The sequence below is a fragment of the Salvelinus fontinalis genome, chromosome 27 (assembly GCF_029448725.1).
Source record: "Salvelinus fontinalis isolate EN_2023a chromosome 27, ASM2944872v1, whole genome shotgun sequence".
Classification (NCBI taxonomy): domain Eukaryota; kingdom Metazoa; phylum Chordata; class Actinopteri; order Salmoniformes; family Salmonidae; genus Salvelinus; species Salvelinus fontinalis.
Genome location: NC_074691.1, coordinates 36,469,571 through 36,488,227, shown reverse-complemented (window position 1 = coordinate 36,488,227; position 18,657 = coordinate 36,469,571). Strand labels below are relative to the sequence as shown.

Genomic DNA, 18,657 nt, shown 5'->3' with positions numbered 1-18,657 from the left:
GCTAAGGATGATGTCTTCTCTGTAGATCTCTTTTTACAATAGAGAGGGACTAAGGATGATGTCTTCTCTGTAGATCTCTTTTTACAATAGAGAGGGGCTAAGGATGATGTCTTCTCTGTAGATCTCTTTTTACAATAGAGAGGGGCTAAGGATGATGTCTTCTCTCAGGTCATTCCAGTGAAATCTCCCAGTCTCTCAGTGGATGGCCTTCTGGGAGAAGCAGAGTGTGATCTAGGTGATCTCTGGTGTTCACGTTCTTATGCCAAGAAATAGAGCAGATAGTCAACTGTCCTCTGGATCTCTATTGAAGTTAGAGCAGCTCTGATGTGGACTATGGGTGAAGGATAGACCATGTCTGAGGTTCCCCAGGTGTGGAGGCGACAGCCTGGGTCTACGCCACGCGGACCACAGTCACAGATGGAGTCGAGGCTGGGCGGGAGGATAAATTCCCCATGGCTCGTCAAGTTACAGGACACTGAACATGTAGATGGGAAGATGGGGTGGAGAGGAGGAGGAGGAAGAGGAGTGTGTGTGTGTGTGTGTGTGTCCACTGCCGTTGGGTAATAGATCTTCAGACAGCCTGACACTTCCTAATACATAACGAGTTAATTTGATAGCTCTGACATTCTGACACACACATTCTCCTAACAGGCAGTGGGAGTATCAGCGGAGGATATGACTTGTGATTGGTGCATTGAGTGTTCGTACAGCTTTAGGTAAGCTCAGTGGCTCCTAGCATACGTGCCCTCGCATCAGTTACAGTGTATTTCAGATGGTGTCAACGTAATTACATTTTCATGCTTTTTGGAGTAGAATGTATTTTTAGAAAGTCACCAGAAGTGACCTCAATCTCCCAGGGGGGCATGAGCCCGGACCCCCCCAGCAAAGGTGGTTATATAAGCATCCATATTGAGCAGCATGGTTATGAGTGTCCATATTGAGCTCCAAGGGGGCGTTAGTGTCCATATTGAGCTCCACGGGGGCATGAGTGTCCATATTGAGCCCCACGGGGGCATGAGTGTCCATATTGAGCCCCACGGGGGCATGAGTGTCCATATTGAGCACCACGGGGGCATGAGTGTCCATATTGAGCCCCACGGGGGCGTGAGTGTCCATATTGAGCTCCACGGGGGCATGAGTGTCCATATTGAGCCCCACGGGGGCATGAGTGTCCATATTGAGCCCCACGGGGGCATGAGTGTCCATATTGAGCTCCAAGGGGGCGTGAGTGTCCATATTGAGCCGCATGGTTATGAGTGTCAATATTGAGCTCCAAGGGGGCGTGAGTGTCCATATTGAGCTCCAAGGCGGCGTGAGTGTCCATATTGAGCTCCACGGGGGCGTGAGTGTCCATATTGAGCTCCATGGGGGCGTGAGTGTCCATATTGAGCTCCACGGGGGCGTGCGTGTCCATATTGAGCTCCACGGGGGCGTGAGTGTCCATATTGAGCTCCACGGGGGCGTGAGTGTCCATATTGAGCTCCACGGGGGCGTGAGTGTCCATATTGAGCTCCACGGGGGCGTGAGTGTCCATATTGAGCTCCACGGGGGAGTGAGTGTCCATATTGAGCTCCACGGGGGCTTGAGTGTCCATATTGAGCTCCACGGAAGAGTGAGTGTCCATAGTGAGCTCCACGGGGGCGTGGCGGTCCATATTGAGCTCCACGGGGGCGTGGGTGTCCATATTGAGCTCCACGGGGGCGTGGGTGTCCATATTGAGCTCTACGGGGGCGTGGGTGTCCATATTGAGCTCCACGGGGGCGTGCGTGTCCATATTGAGCTCCACGGGGGCGTGAGTGTCCATATTGAGCTCCATGTTTACGCGCTTGTGTCTATATTGAGCTCCACGTGTATATGCGTGAGTGTCCATATTGAGCACCACGTGTACATGCGCGAGTGTCCATATTGAGCTCCAAGGGGGTGTTAGTGTCCATATTGAGCTCCACGTGTATGCACGTGAGTGTCCATATTGAGCTCCACGGGGGCGTGAGTGTCCATATTGATCTCCAAGGGGCGTGAGTGTCCATATTGATCTCCAAGGGGGCGTTGGTGTCCATATTGAGCTCCACGTGTACGCGCTTGTGTCCATATTGAGCTCCACGTGTACATGCGTGAGTGTCCATATTGAGCTCAAAGGGGGCGTGAGTGTCCATATTGAGCTCCAAGGGGGTGTTAGTGTCCATATTGAGCTCCACGTGTATGCACGTGAGTGTCCATATTGAGTTCCATGGGGGCGTGAGTGTCCATATTGAGTTCCATGGGGGCGTGAGTGTCCATATTGAGTTCCATGGGGGCGTGAGTGTCCATATTGATCTCCAAGGGGGCGTTGGTGTCCATATTGAGCTCCACGTGTACATGCGTGAGTGTCCATATTGAGCTCAAAGGGTGCGTGAGTGTCCATAGTGAGCTCCACGGGGGCGTGGGTGTCCATATTGAGCTCCAAGGGGGCGTGGGTGTCCATATTGAGCTCCACGGGGGCGTGCGTGTCCATATTGAGCTCCACGGGGGCGTGCGTGTCCATATTGAGCTCCACGGGGGCGTGAGTATCCATATTGAGCTCCATGTTTACGCGCTTGTGTCTATATTGAGCTCCACGTGTACATGCGTGAGTGTCCATATTGAGCACCACGTGTACATGCGTGAGTGTCCATATTGAGCTCAAAGGGGGCGCGAGTGTCCATATTGAGCTCCAAGGGGGTGTTAGTGTCCATATTGAGCTCCACGTGTATGCACGTGAGTGTCCATATTGAGCTCCACGTGTATGCACGTGAGTGTCCATATTGAGCTCCACGTGTATGCACGTGAGTGTCCATATTGAGCTCCACGGGGGCGTGAGTGTCCATATTGATCTCCAAGGCGCGTGAGTGTCCATATTGATCTCCAAGGGGGCGTTGGTGTCCATATTGAGCTCCACGTGTACGCGCTTGTGTCCATATTGAGCTCCACGTGTACATGCGTGAGTGTCCATATTGAGCTCAAAGGGGGCGTGAGTGTCCATATTGAGCTCAAAGGGGGCGTGAGTGTCCATATTGAGCTCCAAGGGGGTGTTAGTGTCCATATTGAGCTCCACGTGTATGCACGTGAGTGTCCATATTCAGCTCCATGGGGGCGTGAGTGTCCATATTGAGTTCCATGGGGGCATGAGTGTCCATATTGAGTTCCATGGGGGCGTGAGTGTCCATATTGATCTCCAAGGGGGCGTTGGTGTCCATATTGAGCTCCACGTGTACGCGCTTGTGTCCATATTGAGCTCCACGTGTACATGCGTGAGTGTCCATATTGAGCTCAAAGGGGGCGTGAGTTTCCATATTGAGCTCCAAGGGGGTGTTAGTGTCCATATTGAGCTCCATGTGTATGCGTGTGAGTGTCCATATTGAGCTCCACGGGGGCGTGAGTGTCCATATTGAGCTCCACGGGGGCGTGAGTGTCCATATTGAGCTCCACGGGGGCGTGAGTGTCCATATTGAGTTCCATGGGGGTGTGAGTGTCCATGGGTATGCGTGTGAGTGTCCATATTGAGCTCCAAGGGGGCGTGAGTATCCATATTGAGCTCCATGGGGGCATGAGTGTCCATATTGAGCTCCATGGGGGTGTGTGTCCATATTGAGCTCCAAGTGGGCATGAGTGTCCATGGGTATGCGAGTGAGTGTTCATATTGAGCTCCATGGGGGCGTGAGTGTCCATGGGTATGCGTGTGAGTGTCCATATTGAGCTCCATGGGAGTGTGAGTGTCCATATTGAGCTCCATGGGGGCGTGAGTGTCCGTATTGAGCTCCAAGGGGGCGTGATTGTCCATATTGAGCTCCATGGGGGCGTGAGTGTCCATGGGTATGCGCGTGAGTGTCCATATTGAGCTCCAAGAGGGTGTGAGTGTCCACGGGTACACGCGTGGGTTGGAAGATACATGGATCAGCAGCGTATGACACAGAAAACATCCTGTTATTGACAAGACGTTCGCAAGAAAGTCAACTGAAATTAAAATGAAAACTCCTCAATGGAATTGAACCCAGTCCTGGTCTCAATGCATATCTTATATCAATGCATATCTTTAATTTATCCCCAATCAACTACCTTGTTATCGCTGGGTATCACTTTTTAATCACTATTTGACATCATTCCTTTTGATTTTAAACAAAACATTCCATAGATGTTTACCCTATAGGTAGAAGTGGTCAGAAAGTGATGCTTTCAGGAGATCAAGGTGTTCAGTTGATCTATGTTATATACCACACCTTGAGACATCCATGTCTTCATCACTGGAAAAGATAAACGATTGAGTTAGAATTTAAAAGCTTAAAAGCATAATTTCTTGATAAATACGTTAAAAATATATTTTTACCAAACGTCAGATTATCTAAAAATGCCAGTTTTTTTTTAAATTTATTTAAATGTTATATTCTCATATTGTAACTTAGATCCTACTTGACACTGTCTGGGATGTTTGTGTTGTTTCTGCCATCGGTTGAGGCACAACATGATCTTGAATACATGGTGGGTGTCATTTCAAATCATAGAAATAGAATTAATAGAGTGGACCTATCCCTTCAGACCACTGCAGTTTGGTGTATGCAACATAGGTCAACTTTGAGCACCTTCCATCTTTTGAATGTTTTTAAAATCCCGCTCTAAAAAAGTCCAACTTTCTGAGCATTTATACAATGGGCAAATATGTATGGAAGATGTTATCCCCCACCAAAAAATATTGAATTCAAATGGATTTACCCTGCTTCTCTCTAGTATAGCCTTGTAGTCTCTAGTACACTTTGCAGTGTTTGTAGTACTATACTAGTAGTACATATTAGGGGTAGGCTGTCATTGTAAATAAGAATTTGCTCATCTGACTTGCCTAGTTAATTTATTATTTATCTTTGCATTGTTGTGTGCTAGGCTATGCTTGAGGGGGATTCAGTCATATCTGACCAATGAGACGACGTCATCATTCTCTCTGGCCTGGGTCAGGCCTGCTTAGTGAAGGCTGTTCATTAAGAAATGAGACCATTCGCATTACATAACACTGTCATAGCAATGTCATATAGTAGTCATAACAGCTTATGACTACAGACTTTTATGACATATATCCTTTCACTGTTTTAGGTATTAGGTAAGCTGGTCGGATAGCAGTATGTCTAGCTGGTTTAGGCAAATGCAGCTGTGTGGTGCCCACTGAAGCCTCCCTGCCAGACACGCTCAACACATTCTATGCTCGCTTCGAGGCAGACAATACTGAGCCATTCAGGAAGACTCCCGCTGCTCTTGACGTCTAGATGCTTTCTAGTCTCTCCGAGACTTACAGGAGGAAAACGCTCAAAAGAGTGAATACTTATAAATCCGCCAGCCCAGACGGCATCCCTGGCCACGTCCTCGGAGTGTGTGCTGACCAGCTGGTGGGCTTCTTCTCAGACATCAGTCCCCACCTGCTTCAAGGAGACCATCGTCCCAGTGCCCAATAAAAACAAGGTGACGTGCCCAAAGAACTCGCCCCGTCGCACTTACCCCGGTCATCATGAAGTGCTTGGAGAGGCTGGTCACGGCCCACATCAAGGCCATCATGCCAGGCACACTGGGCCCACTCTAATTTGCCTACCGCTCCAACAGATCCACGGAAGATGCCATTTCCATCACTAATCACACGGCCGCTACACATCTAGTCAAGAGGAACACCTAATTGAGGATGCTGTTCATTGACTACAGTTCAGCATTACACACTATTGTTCCCTCTAAGCTCGACACCAAGCACAGAGCCCTGGGTCTGAACACCACCCTCTGCACCTGGACTTCCTGAAGGGCCGACCACACGCCGAGAGGATTGGCAACAACACCTCCTCCACACTGACTATTAACCCCCTCAGGTCAATGTCCGCACCCCTGATGAAATCTAATTTGCATAATAACAACAACAAACCTGTGAGTGTAATTTAGATAGATTCATTTTGTTTGTGTGGTGGATGCTTCAAATAGTGTTAGATTTCTGCCGTGAAGTCGAAGCTCTTTGGATGAGTTATCTGTACAGCTGCCACTGCTGCTATCTTGATTTACTTATTTCTTCTCCTCACTGTTCTCAGCCCCTCAGTCTGCTCCTCCCCCCTCTGAGCAGAGCAGGCAGGCCCGTTGCCTTAGCGACTCCACACAGACACAGCATGTACGCATGTTGCCCCAGAGCAGGTGCTCTTCTTACTTCAGACAAGCATGCGTCAAAACTTGGTTCATTTGCACAATGTCTCTCGTTCACATTTGCTTGTAAATGTCCAAACGCAAAAAAAAATGACATTCGATAGCTACTACCTATATGTATAACTTTATGAGCTGGATTGCCGGTCTTTCATTTTCGTTTGCGGTCGTTAGCATATTTAGCTAGCAGCCTCTAGAAATTCGCTATTACTTTTGCTAACATTCTGCTAATAGACGGCCAATGTGCCTAACTTGTTTCGTTTTTAGTGCCCCCTTGTGTACTTAGATGGTAATACCGTAAATCCCAGGATGAGAGAAGGGCGATATGGAAATCTGGATACCGACCAACCCTTGTCTATCAGCACACCCGAGGCCCCCTTATAGCGCGAGTGCACCGTGCCTTCTCCACTTACTGATTGCTGGCACTAGTCTGTCCTGAGGAGCCACTGGGAGTCTGGACTGTATCATGTTAGCTCCCCTCTCATACTGACTCTAGTCTGTCCTGAGGAGCCACTGAACTCACTGGGAGTCTGGACTGTATCATGTTAGCTCCCCTCTCATACTGACTCTAGTCTGTCCTGAGGAACCACTGAACTCACTGGGAGTCTGGACTGTATCATGTTATCTCCCCTCTCATACTGACTCTAGTCTGTCCTGAGGAACCACTGGGAGTCTGGGCTGCATCATGTTATCTCCCCTCTCATACTGGCTCTAGTCTGTCCTGAGGAACCACTGGGTGTCTGGACTGTATCATGTTAGCTCCCCTCTCATACTGACTCTAGTCTGTCCTGAGGAACTGCATCATGTTAGCTCCCCTCTCATGATATACCTCAATAGTAGAAAAAGCCTCCTTTGTCTAATAATTCCTGTAGAAATGACAGGATTACTGGGACAGAGCACTGGAGTGGCACTGTCTGTGACTTAGTGCATCATTCCTCAAACACGTGCCGTTTACAATCATCAAGGGACCTGGTGGACGAGGCTCTACCACTTTGAATAGTCTAAATTACATTTTGGGGAAGCTGGCAGTGTTCAAGTTGAACCGTTCACTGGCCAGGCCCAGAGTGCCAACCGTTCCGGGTGAGGATTCAAAATCTCCCTGCGCGCATGGCACAGTATGTCCTGACGCAGAGGGAGGGGCCACAGTTGACCACATAGTAGTTGATTGATCTCTGCTAGCTAGTGTTTTCTCTGGCCAATGTGGCGCTATTAGTATGAGAGACAGACCCTTCTCCTTGCACCCTGGCTAGGGTGGGGGAAATCAGGGCCAGTGGGGGGAATGCATACAGGAGGGCGCGTGGCCACTCGTGAGCCAACATGTCTACTCCCATCGGTGAATCCCGATCCTTCAGGGAAAAGAACAGTGGACAATGAGTATTCTCCATTGATGTGTAAAGATCCACTGCTGGAATGCCGAAGTGCATCTAAACCTGATTGGCTCCCTCTGGGTGGAGCTTCCACCCCCCATATAGAGGGTTCCCTCTGGAGAGTAAATCCTCCCGCAGATTCAGTACTCCTGGTACATGAGTAGGTCTCAGTGACTGGAGATGCTCACTGCTCCACACAATCAGTCTGTGTGCCAGTGTGTGTATGTGAGGGGATTGCAGTCCCTCTTGTCTGTTTATGTAATCCACAACGGTGGTATTCTCTGTTCTGACTAGAACATGACGACCCTCCAGAAAGGGTAGGAACAACTTTAATGCTAGGGACGCTGCAAGGAGTTCCAGGCAGTTTGTGAGTAGGTCGGAGATTGGGTCACCGTTCTGCCCTCGTGGTTCGCATCTCAATCCGAGAGATATGCGTCCTTCGAGACTACCTTTTATGGATAAAACAGTGCCCAGCTGGACACCCTGTGACAGAAACATTGGGTGTCTCCAGGAGATCTATGGCGATCTGTACATTGTGACGTATTGGGCTCAGACCCAGAGAAGGGACCCAGCGTTGAAACCCTCTCATATTCAAGCCTCCTAATGGGAAGACTACTAAAGCTGATGCCATCAAACCTAGCAGCCTCAAGCATGTTTTTGAAAGAGACCAGGTTCCCTTTACAAAACAATGCTAGGCAATTCTGGAATTTTCTATATACATTCCACTGCAAGGCAAGCTTTGAATTGATTCTGGATCTAGGGTTAAACCTAGGAAAGAGATTGTCTGCGTGGGAATCAGAACGCTCTTTACTGTGTTTATTCTGAAACCCGGAAATGTCAGGTGTTCCAAGAGCAACTGACTGTGTTCTAAGACATCTTGTCTCGATTGAGCGCACAGCAGCCAATCGTCAATGTACGTCATCAGCTGAATGTCCCTCTGAGTGGGGCTATGGCTGCCTCGGTACATTTTGTAAAAAAAAACCTGTGATGACAGTGAAAGGCCAAAATTCGTAGATTATGCATTGTAAAGCAAATCTGAGAAATTTCCTGTGAGAAGGGTATATTGAGATGTGAAAGTAAGCGTCCTTCAGGTTGACGTGTGTCAACATTCTTAACGTTTACTTTCTCATGTGTCCGTTTTAAAGCACTTAGATCTAGGATCGGGCGTATGCCGCTCCCGTTTTTGGAACCAAAAGGCGACGCACTGCGCATGCTCGGATGGCCCGCACTGAGAGAGTGCTTGTGTGGCCTATCACCACAGAAGGTGCGGTAACTCCCTCTGGTGGCGTTATAGGAAGGCACCCTGTTTTTTTTTTTTTTGATTTTGTGAGAAACAACATGTCTGACTGCATCCCTTGGCCTATAGCCTGGTTGCGATAGTGGTGTGGACAGGAGCACAGTGTGGACAGTAGCCGGGAGAGGCTAATGCTTCCTGGGCATGTTGCAGCCCAAGGCAAGCAGAGCACACCAAGTTGGTGTCCTTGGCCGATATCTTGTTTCCACAGGAGCAGATTCATGCTCCTCCTCGTTTGGAGTGGGAGATGCTTTTGTCGCCATAGCTGAGATGTTTTTAGCTGTCAGAAAAGAAGTAGCATGGTAGGCTAGTCAGATAGCGATTAATTGGTTATCTAGGACGGTGGTACTCGGTGTTATGTCCGGATACTGTTTCCGAAAAGACCGATTTCGAAAAGATAGCTTGGTGTAGCTTGTAAAACAAACTTTCTTGTCGAAGTAACCATAAAAGCTATCTAGTATGGTGGCTAGCTTGCTAACGTCCAGTCACTGTTTGGGTACAGCTAATTTGTTTGTGAATGAGTTAGCCGTGTTACAGCTGTACCCATTCCTCCCTCTAAAGATTTTCCTTTAACTATGGTAAAGGAAAAGGAAAATTGCCATCACCGTACAATCCAGAGAATAGTGCCCAGCGAAGGAGTTGTAAACTCACGTCTGTGGACAGTTTAGCTAATTCTGGAAAATACAGTTGTGTCGTGGTAAGCTTTCTGATGAAAAGCAAGAAGAAGTGTTTGAATGACTGAAACGCTGCGTCTGTCCTTTTATCGGGTAAGAGGGACACCCTCTTCAATTATGGCTGGCGTAGTGGAATAAAGGCTTCTGACGAATACGATTGGGGGTGTATCCCATAAGTGAAATACCTAAACGAATACTTGAAAGAGAACTTGAAACTTTAGCTGACCTAGCGAAGAGAACGAACGGTATGAGTGACGACAGTTTAAAGTCACTCTTGTCACGTGTCATGACTGTTTATTTATGACAACTGTAAGCAATTGTTATTAGTGTTAGGTAAGTCTTAGAACAGAGGATTCAATTTGTAAAGCATTTTCTATATCTGCTCTCCTCTACCATTGGGAAAACCCCCTGCCTCCTTTCTCCTAACAATAGGCGGCCGTCTCTAGTCTTCAAAGGTGAAACTGAGCTTTTAGCCATGTTCCTACAGCGGTTCTAGCCGTGTTCTTAGTCAAACAAATCTGATGAAATATTGCCTTGTCACCATGAGTCTCTCTGCCGTTCTTCCTGTGTCTGATGGCGATACATGGAGACAGACAGCTAGACAGCCTGGGTGTATTCCAAATGGCATCCTATTCCTTTTATAGTGCACTTCTTTTGACAAGTGCCCATAGGGCTCTGGTGGAAAGTAGTGCACTATAGGATGCCATTTTGGGACTCAGACATGGTGTTCTTCTCATGAATGTTCCAGGCCCCAACAGTTGTATTGATGGTCATGAGAACTGATTGGAGGATATGAGGGGTATTATGTATTTCCTATGGGAGCTTTGGAAGGTGGCGCCTGCTCTCTGTTGTACGCTTGCTAATAGCCTTCTGTAGGGCCATATAAAATCTACGTTGCAGAGAACATGGACGGAAACATCGAATCCTGACACTACAACGGAATTCAACAGTATTCCAAAATGTATTGAAATTAGTAGGACATCAACTAAAATAAATTGAACCGAGGGAATCGTAAGACTTGAACAAAATGCATCAGTGATTTGTATTTTCATGCAACGTTCTGAAAAGGCACAGGAATGCCCGTATGTGTGCGGTGTACACCTATGTCTACACATTGTGTAGACGTTAGAGAAAGATGCTAATGATTACCTTCTTCTGGTAGAGATGGGAAGGCTTTCCCAAAAACCTTCTCAATTAAATGTTAACTACAAAGTACCCTATGCCTCTTCCCGGAAGCACACTTGGAAGGGCCCAGGGCTGGGTTTCTACTAAGCTGACTAATGGAATTGTAAGGGCTAGGGATGCACCGATATTACATTTTTGGCCGATACTGATACCCGATATTTTCCTTGCCAAAAAAACCCTGATACCGATATTTAAAATTTGAGTGGCCTTTTAAGCATTGAATATCCCTTTGAGGGTGGTTTATCAACACATCCAGTAACTACAAAGATACAGGCGTCCTTCCTAACTCACTTGCCGGAGAGGAAGGAAACCGCTCAGGGATTTCACCATGAGGCCAGTGGTGACTTTAAAACAGTTGCGGAGTTTAATGGCTGTGTTGGGAGAACTGAGGATGGATCAACAAAATCTTAGTTACTCCACAATACTAACCTAAATGACAGAGTGAAAAGAAGGAAGCCTGTACATAATAAAACAATTTTTTTTAAATGCATCCTGTATTTTGCAATAAGGCACTAAAGTATAACTGCAGAAAATGTGGTAAAGAAATGAACTTTATGTCCTGAATATAAAGTGTTATGTTTAGGCCGAATCCAACACAATCACTGTTTTTAATATTTTCAAGCATGGTGGTTGCTGCATCATGTTGTGGGTATGCATGTCATCGGCAAGGACTAGGGAGTTTTTTATCATACAAATAAACGGAATAGAGCAAACAGGAAAAATCCTAAAAGAAAACCTTGTTCAGTCTGCTTTCCAACAGAAACTGAGACAAATTCACTTTTCAGCAAGACAATAACCTAAAACACAAGGCCAAATATACAGTGGAGTTACTAACCAAGACAACATTGTTCCTTGTGGCCTAGTTACAGTTTTGACTTAAATCGGCTGTAATCGGTTGTATAAATACAGAAATCAACTCATTTTTTTGGGGCACTAAAGTACTTCCATATATACAGTACCAGTCAAAAGTTTGGACACACCTACTCATTTAAAAAAAACTATTTTCGACATTAATAGTGAAGATATCAAAACTATGAAATAACACATATGGAATCATGTAGTAATCAAGAAAATGTTAAACAAATCAAAATATATTTTATATTTGAGATTCTTCAAAGTAGTCACCCTTTGCCTTGGTGACAGCTTTGCACACTCTTGGCGTTCTCTCAACCAGCTTCATGAGGTATTCACCTGGAATGCAGTTCAATTAACAGGTGTGCCTTGTTAAAAGTTAATTTGTGGAGTGTCTTTCCTTCTTAATGCATTTGAGCCAATCAGTTGTGTTGTGACAAGGGAAGATTGCCCTATTTGGTAAAAAACCATGTCCATATTATGTCAAGAAAAGCTCAAATAAGGAAGGAGAAATGACAGTCCATCATTACTTTAAGACATGAAGGTCAGTCAATCTGGAACATTTCAAGAACTTTGACAGTTTCTACAAGTGCAGTTGCAAAAACCATGAAGCACTATGATGAAACTGGTTCTAATGAGGACCACCACAGGAAAGGAAGACCTAGAGGTTCCTCTGCTACAGAGGATACGTTCATTACAGTTAACTGCACCTCAGATTGCAGCCCAAATAAATGCTTCAGAGTTCAAGTAACAGACACGTCTCAACATCAACTGTTCAGAGGAGACTTTGTGAATCAGGCCTTCATGGTCAAATTGCTGCAAAGAAACCACTACTAAAGGACACCAATAAGAAGAAGAGACTTGCATTGGCCAAGAAACACGAGCAATGGACATTAGACCGGTGGAAATCTGTGCTTTGGTCTGATGAGTCCAAATTTGAGATTTTTGGTTCCAACTGCCGTGTCTTTGAGACGCATGTGTGGTTCCCACCGTGAAGCATGAAGGAAGAGGTGTGATGGTGTGGGGGTGCTTTGCTGGGGACACTGTCAGTGATTTATTTACACACTTAACCATTATGGCTATCACAGAATTCTGCAGCGATACACCATCCCATCTGGTTTGGGACAATGACCCAACACACCTCCAGGCTGTGTACGGGCTATTTGACCAAGAAGGAGAGTGATGAGTGCTGCATCAGATGACCTGGCCTCCGCAATCACCCGACCTCAACCCAATTGAGATGGTTTGTGAGGAGTTGGACCTCAGAGTGAAGGAAATGCAGCCAACAAGTGCTCAGCATGTGTGGGAACTCCTTCAAGACTGTTGGAAAAGTATTCCTTGTGAAGCTGGTTGAGAGAATGCCAGGAGTGTCAAGGCAAAGGTTGGCTACTTTGAAGAATATAAAATATAAAACTTTTTTTTGCTTATTTCATAGGTTATTTCACTATTATTTTACAATGTAGAAAATAGTTAAAACTAAGAAAAACACTTGCTTGAGTAGGTGTGAAAAGAAAAACCCTTGCTTGAGTAGGTGTGTCCAAACGCTTGGCTGGTACTGTACTTCCGTTAGTTTTTTAAACTGGTACGTCTCCAGACTTGACAAACACCGCTGTAGCTCTGCCACCTTGCACCGCAGATGGTTCCAGGTCTGACAAACACCGCTGTAGCTCTGCCACCTTGCACCGCAGATGGTTCCAGGTCTGACAAACACCGCTGTAGCTCTGCCACCTTGCACCGCAGATGTCTCCAGGTCTGACAAACACCACTGTAGCTCTGCCAACTTGCACCGCAGATGTCTCCAGGTCTGACAAACACCGCTGTAGCTCTGCCACCTTGCACCGCAGATGCGAAGGCCGACACCGGCGGATGCAGTGAATTGAGACGCAGCCCAGATATCTCTACTTTAAACAGACACATTTTTTTTATTTTTTTATTATTCTAATTAGATTTTCATACAGGCATGGACAATGACTCTTGGTAAAACACCCCAAAATCATAATTTCTTCAATTTTTCCTAGAACGCAATTGGTTTCCTGATGTGGTTTAAACATTGTTGTGGACATAACATCCAATTTAGTTGTTTTTCTTTTTAAAGTGTGATTTTGAGAGGCCAACAGAGGAAACTGTTTTTGGCCCCCAAATTCTAACAAAATCAGGTCAAAATTAAACAGATTTTATAGGCAGAGACTGAGAGCGTGGAGATGTCAATAAAACCCAACAGACCGCCGAGTCCCTGTGTTCGTTCCCATGGCGGAGAGAAGAGAAAGACAGAAATGAAAGCAGATGCCCTCAACAGTGCAACAGAAATGTACCGTGTCATGTTTTTCACAAGAATATGAGCTGTATTCAGCATCAACATTCTCCAGGCTGGTCAGTGTCTGAAACAGGCAGGGGAGAGAGAAGCTCCTGTCACACCAGATACTGTTTTTGACAAGATGGCTGCCGGGGGAGAAGGGAGAAGAACCCAATGACTCTCTGGGTGTCTTTATCTTCATGTCCTTGAACTTGAAGTAAGAGACTAACTCATACTGATGGATAGTCAGTAACCATGCACCTGGAAGGAGGTTCTCTCACGTCTCAGTATTGTCTCACACACACACACACACACACACACACACACACACACACACACACACACACACACACACACACACACACACACACACACACACACACACACACACACACACACACACACACACACACACACACACACACACACACACACACACACACACACACACACACACACACACACACACACTGCCTGTGGTCTAGTCTTGTCTTTCTGTCACTTTCTACAGCTGGGTCCAGTATCATCCATCGTCACCCACGTCAGTCAGGACTAAATGGACGCTTGGTTGCTATGGGTTCGGGTGGAATAACACTTTATTTAGAAAATCCCCTGCAGGCATCTTCAGATATTCAACTAACTTCACAAATAATTGAAAATGCACAATCCAATTACAGCATTGTGTGCTGCTTGACTGAGGAAATGTATCTTTTCATTCGTGTTACCTGTGCACAAAACTATTTTAAAGCTTCTAAAATTGTGGCCATTTAGTTTCTAACATTCCACTATTCTTTTCTAATATATGACCAAAAAAAATGTATAAAAAATAAACGTATAAAAATGGACCTAGTGTTTTTGAAAAACAGACGCAGCACCACCAGTTGAGTGTTATTCCTAAAATTCGACATTAAACAAGCGCTATGGTTGTGTGCTTCAATCAAAGATAATTCATGCAGGCGAGGCTCCCGTCCACCCACACTGTATCTAGCTCTGTCTCCTGGTTGTACTGTAGTTCACTTTAGTTGATCATGATGGCCTATTGGGCTCTGGGTCCTTTTAGATGGCCTGCCTCATGGGGCTTCTAACAGCTATACAGCCCCTGGGGATTGGCACTGTACTATACACACATACACACGTACACACACACACACGTACACACACACACACGTACACACACACACACACACACACACACACACACACACACACACACACACACACACACACACACACACACACACACAAAACTCACGAATCACAACAACTCACGAATCAAAGCGTTGCTTCTGCTCGTTAGTGGTGGCTATCCAAATTGGCAATTTAAAACAAACATGAGACAGTGAGTCAGACACACTTGGAGAACCTCTGAGAGGGCCCAACTTGTAAACAGACACTAACACGGATGATCAGGAATAACAAACTGGAACAAATCACACTTCACCTTCCTATTTAAACATTTGTCCTGTCTGCATCCAGTTGATACTGTAGCCTAGGCCTAACCATTGTAATTCCCTCCCCAACTTGATAATATAGGATCATTAGTAGCAACTTAGTCAAAGGACTGTGATTCTGTGTGGATGTCACCGTATCGGCCTAATTATTGTCGCTTTGGGTTTATGGATATTTCTGGATATTTTTCACCGCTTTGGGAATAGACCTCTTGAAGCTTGTTCTGCCCCTCGTTCTGTGTAGGGAACATAACCAATATTATGATTCAAGTTTTAGCAAAAGTAGTTAAAACGGTGTCAGTTCCACTTTAAACTGCAAGCGGTAGAAACATTATGGAATAGACATCTCTCCCACTTCTCTCTTCCCCCTAACAGATGTTGTAGTATAGAAAATACAAGGCTTACACATCAAACTGTTGTCATGACTGTCCTGTGAGGATCACAATGGGTCAGATCAGCTTGGCAATGGCTGACGATAACCAGGCCCACTCCAACCCGCAAAGGGGGGAGAAGGGAACTGTGGGGGGTTTTGATACCTCCACACCCGGTTATAAATTTAAGCAGGGGAGAACTCTTTCTACCCTTTATTATCAACCAAAGGAATGCCTTTGTCTAAATAGACTTTTACCCGCCCAAAACGTGGATAATAGAACAATAATTCTAACATAAAGAATGTGGGGAATGGTCAGTGGGGAACTATGGAAAATTAATGTAATATTGGTTTTCATTTTGTGATGTTATTTAAAACTGTATGGACCAAATACTATAACTTCGAAAGGAAACCCCCTTAATCTGCCAAGTCTTCATCCAACATGCTGTGAATACCATATGGGAAATGATAAAAGTGTTTTTGTTAAAATATGAATGTGGTTTTAGGAGGGTTAACCTCTCTGGGATATGTGGGACGCTAACTTAAAAATGCAGAGCGCCAAATTCAAATAAATTAATGTAAAAATCTAACTTTCATGAAATCAAACATGCAATACACCAAATGAAAGCTACACTTGTGAATCCAGCCAACATGTCAGATTTCAAATAGGCTTTTCGGCGAAAGCAAACAATGCTATTATCTGAGGATAGCACCATAGTAAACAAAGAGAGAGAAGCATATTTCAACCCTGCAGGCACGACACAAAACGCATACATAAAAATATAATTAATTCCTTACCTTTGATGAGCTTCTGTTGTTAGCACTCCAATATGTCCCATAAACATCACAAATGGTCCTTTTGTTCGATTAATTCCGTCGATATATATCCAAAATTTCCATTTATTTGGCGCGTTTGATCCAGAAAAACACTGGTTCCAACTTGTGAAACGTGACTACAAAATATCTCAAAAGTTACCTGTAAACTTTGCCAAAACATTTCAAACTACTTTTGTAATACAACTTTAGGTATTTTTTTTACGTAAATAAGAGATACAATTGAAGTCGGGATGATCTGTGGTCAATACAGGAGGTAAAAAACTGTAGCTAGCTTTCTGGTCACGCGCGTCTATCTAACAGTACTCTTCAAGTTACCCTCGTTCTGGATGGCCGTACTTCTTCATTACACAAAGTAAAAAACCTCAACCAATTTCTATAGACTGTTGACATCCAGTGGAAGCGGTAGGAACTGCAAGAAGGTCCCTTAGAAAATGGGTTTCCCGATGAAAACCCATTGAAAAGAGTGACCTCAAAACAAAACAAAATCTGAATGGTTTGTCCTCGGGGTTTCGCCTGCTAAACAAGTTCCGTTATACTCACAGACATGATTCAAACAGTTTTAGAAACTTCAGAGTGTTTTATATCCAAATCTACTAATAATATGCATATCTTATCTTCTGGGGATGAGTAGCTGGCAGTTGAAATTGGGTATGCTTTTCATCCAAACGGGGGGGGGGGGGGGGGGGGGGAAGCTCACCTCAGACAATCACTGGTACAGCTGATTAGCTGTCTTAAGTCAGATATTGAGAAAAGCGAATCTAAGTGATACTATCCTACTACGCTCATCACCAATGGGAACTGTCGATATGGCTGGTTATCTTCCAGAGTGAACAATATTAGAGGACGGGAAAGGGGAGACCCCTTTTGGACAATCAGAGCCATGCAACTAGAAGGTCAACAACCTTCCAAAGGAGGGCTGTTCCGACAGAGATAAAACTCGCACGTAAATACATTCATGATTTCTTATTCCAAACGGGTGGCGGGTCGTGTGCAAACTATATGATTAACGTTACTGTGAGAATAATTCTGTAATGTCTCGACGATAAGTGTTCCCCTCTCACGCTCTCTCTGTGTGTTGTAACAAGCCGTAATTTTGTCAGTCCACTAAGGACTGTCTCATGTAAAGACTATGTTTATTCTGTGTTATTTAGTTAGCTAGTAAATAAATAATTAAACCAATTTGTGTAGTATTGAATAATGAGTAAGGCCGGGGGTTTTGCAGAAGTATGATCTTACAACTGTTCAGAATGATGACATGATGAGGTAACGATTCATAAGATTACTGTTTATCGATGTAATAGATTTGTCTCATGGAGTTTAATTCAGGAGATGGTGACTCTTTTTAAACAACTTCTTCAGTGGTGCCCCAAAATCCTAATGAGTTAATTGTTACGTCATTAATTTAATCGGGTAACAATTAAACATAGTTAGTGGATTAAATAAATAACAGTCATCAGATTACTGAATGTAAAGTCACGACACTGCACAGGGAGAAACAAGATTGAACCTCGTTCTGCCCCAGAGTCATGTTCACTATGGAAATAAAACTTGACCTCAAACTGCAGTGTGAGAAACAGGGAGCAGATGAACAGTATCTTAGCTTGTTCTGCTCCTCGGAGGTCTACTATGGAAATGGAACGTCACCTCAAACAACAACATGAATGCCAGTGATTAGCTGCCTCAGAGTGAAGAAGTGAGACGTGACTACAGGGGGCTCTGTGTATTGACAGCTGCCGAGGACAAGACGGACAGCCGCTATGAAGAACAGACCCCCTCTAGTGAAAACCACAGAGACAGGGATCTGTTTATCTGCTCTGATGCTGTTCTCCTTTGTCTTGATTGCGTTGTGATTACCATTCGTTGTCTCCATTCTTTGCCTATGCCATTGGTTGGAATTGCCATTGTTTAGAAAGGCCATTCGTTAGTTACCTTCATGGGAATTGCCACTGGTTAGAATAGGCTTTCGTGGCAATTGCCATTTGCTTTGTAAACACAGCTCTCCCTACACATAACAAAACGGGTCATGAAATCGCCCAAACTAGCCTTAAAAAATATCTTATGTAAGAAATAGCCACATTCGCAAAGAGCTATTCTGTCAGCCAGTCATGCTTGCTACAGTACGTCCTACTCACAGTTACCTTGACCTACATTACCACATGGGGCCTGACA

General features: G+C 45.1%; 1 protein-coding gene across 1 annotated transcript in view; it reads left to right on the top strand.

The window, feature by feature from the left end:
- The window catches only part of aven (apoptosis, caspase activation inhibitor), a 51,819-nt gene that overhangs the window by 14,043 nt on the left and 19,119 nt on the right, over positions 1 to 18,657 (top strand). The window lies entirely within an intron of this gene.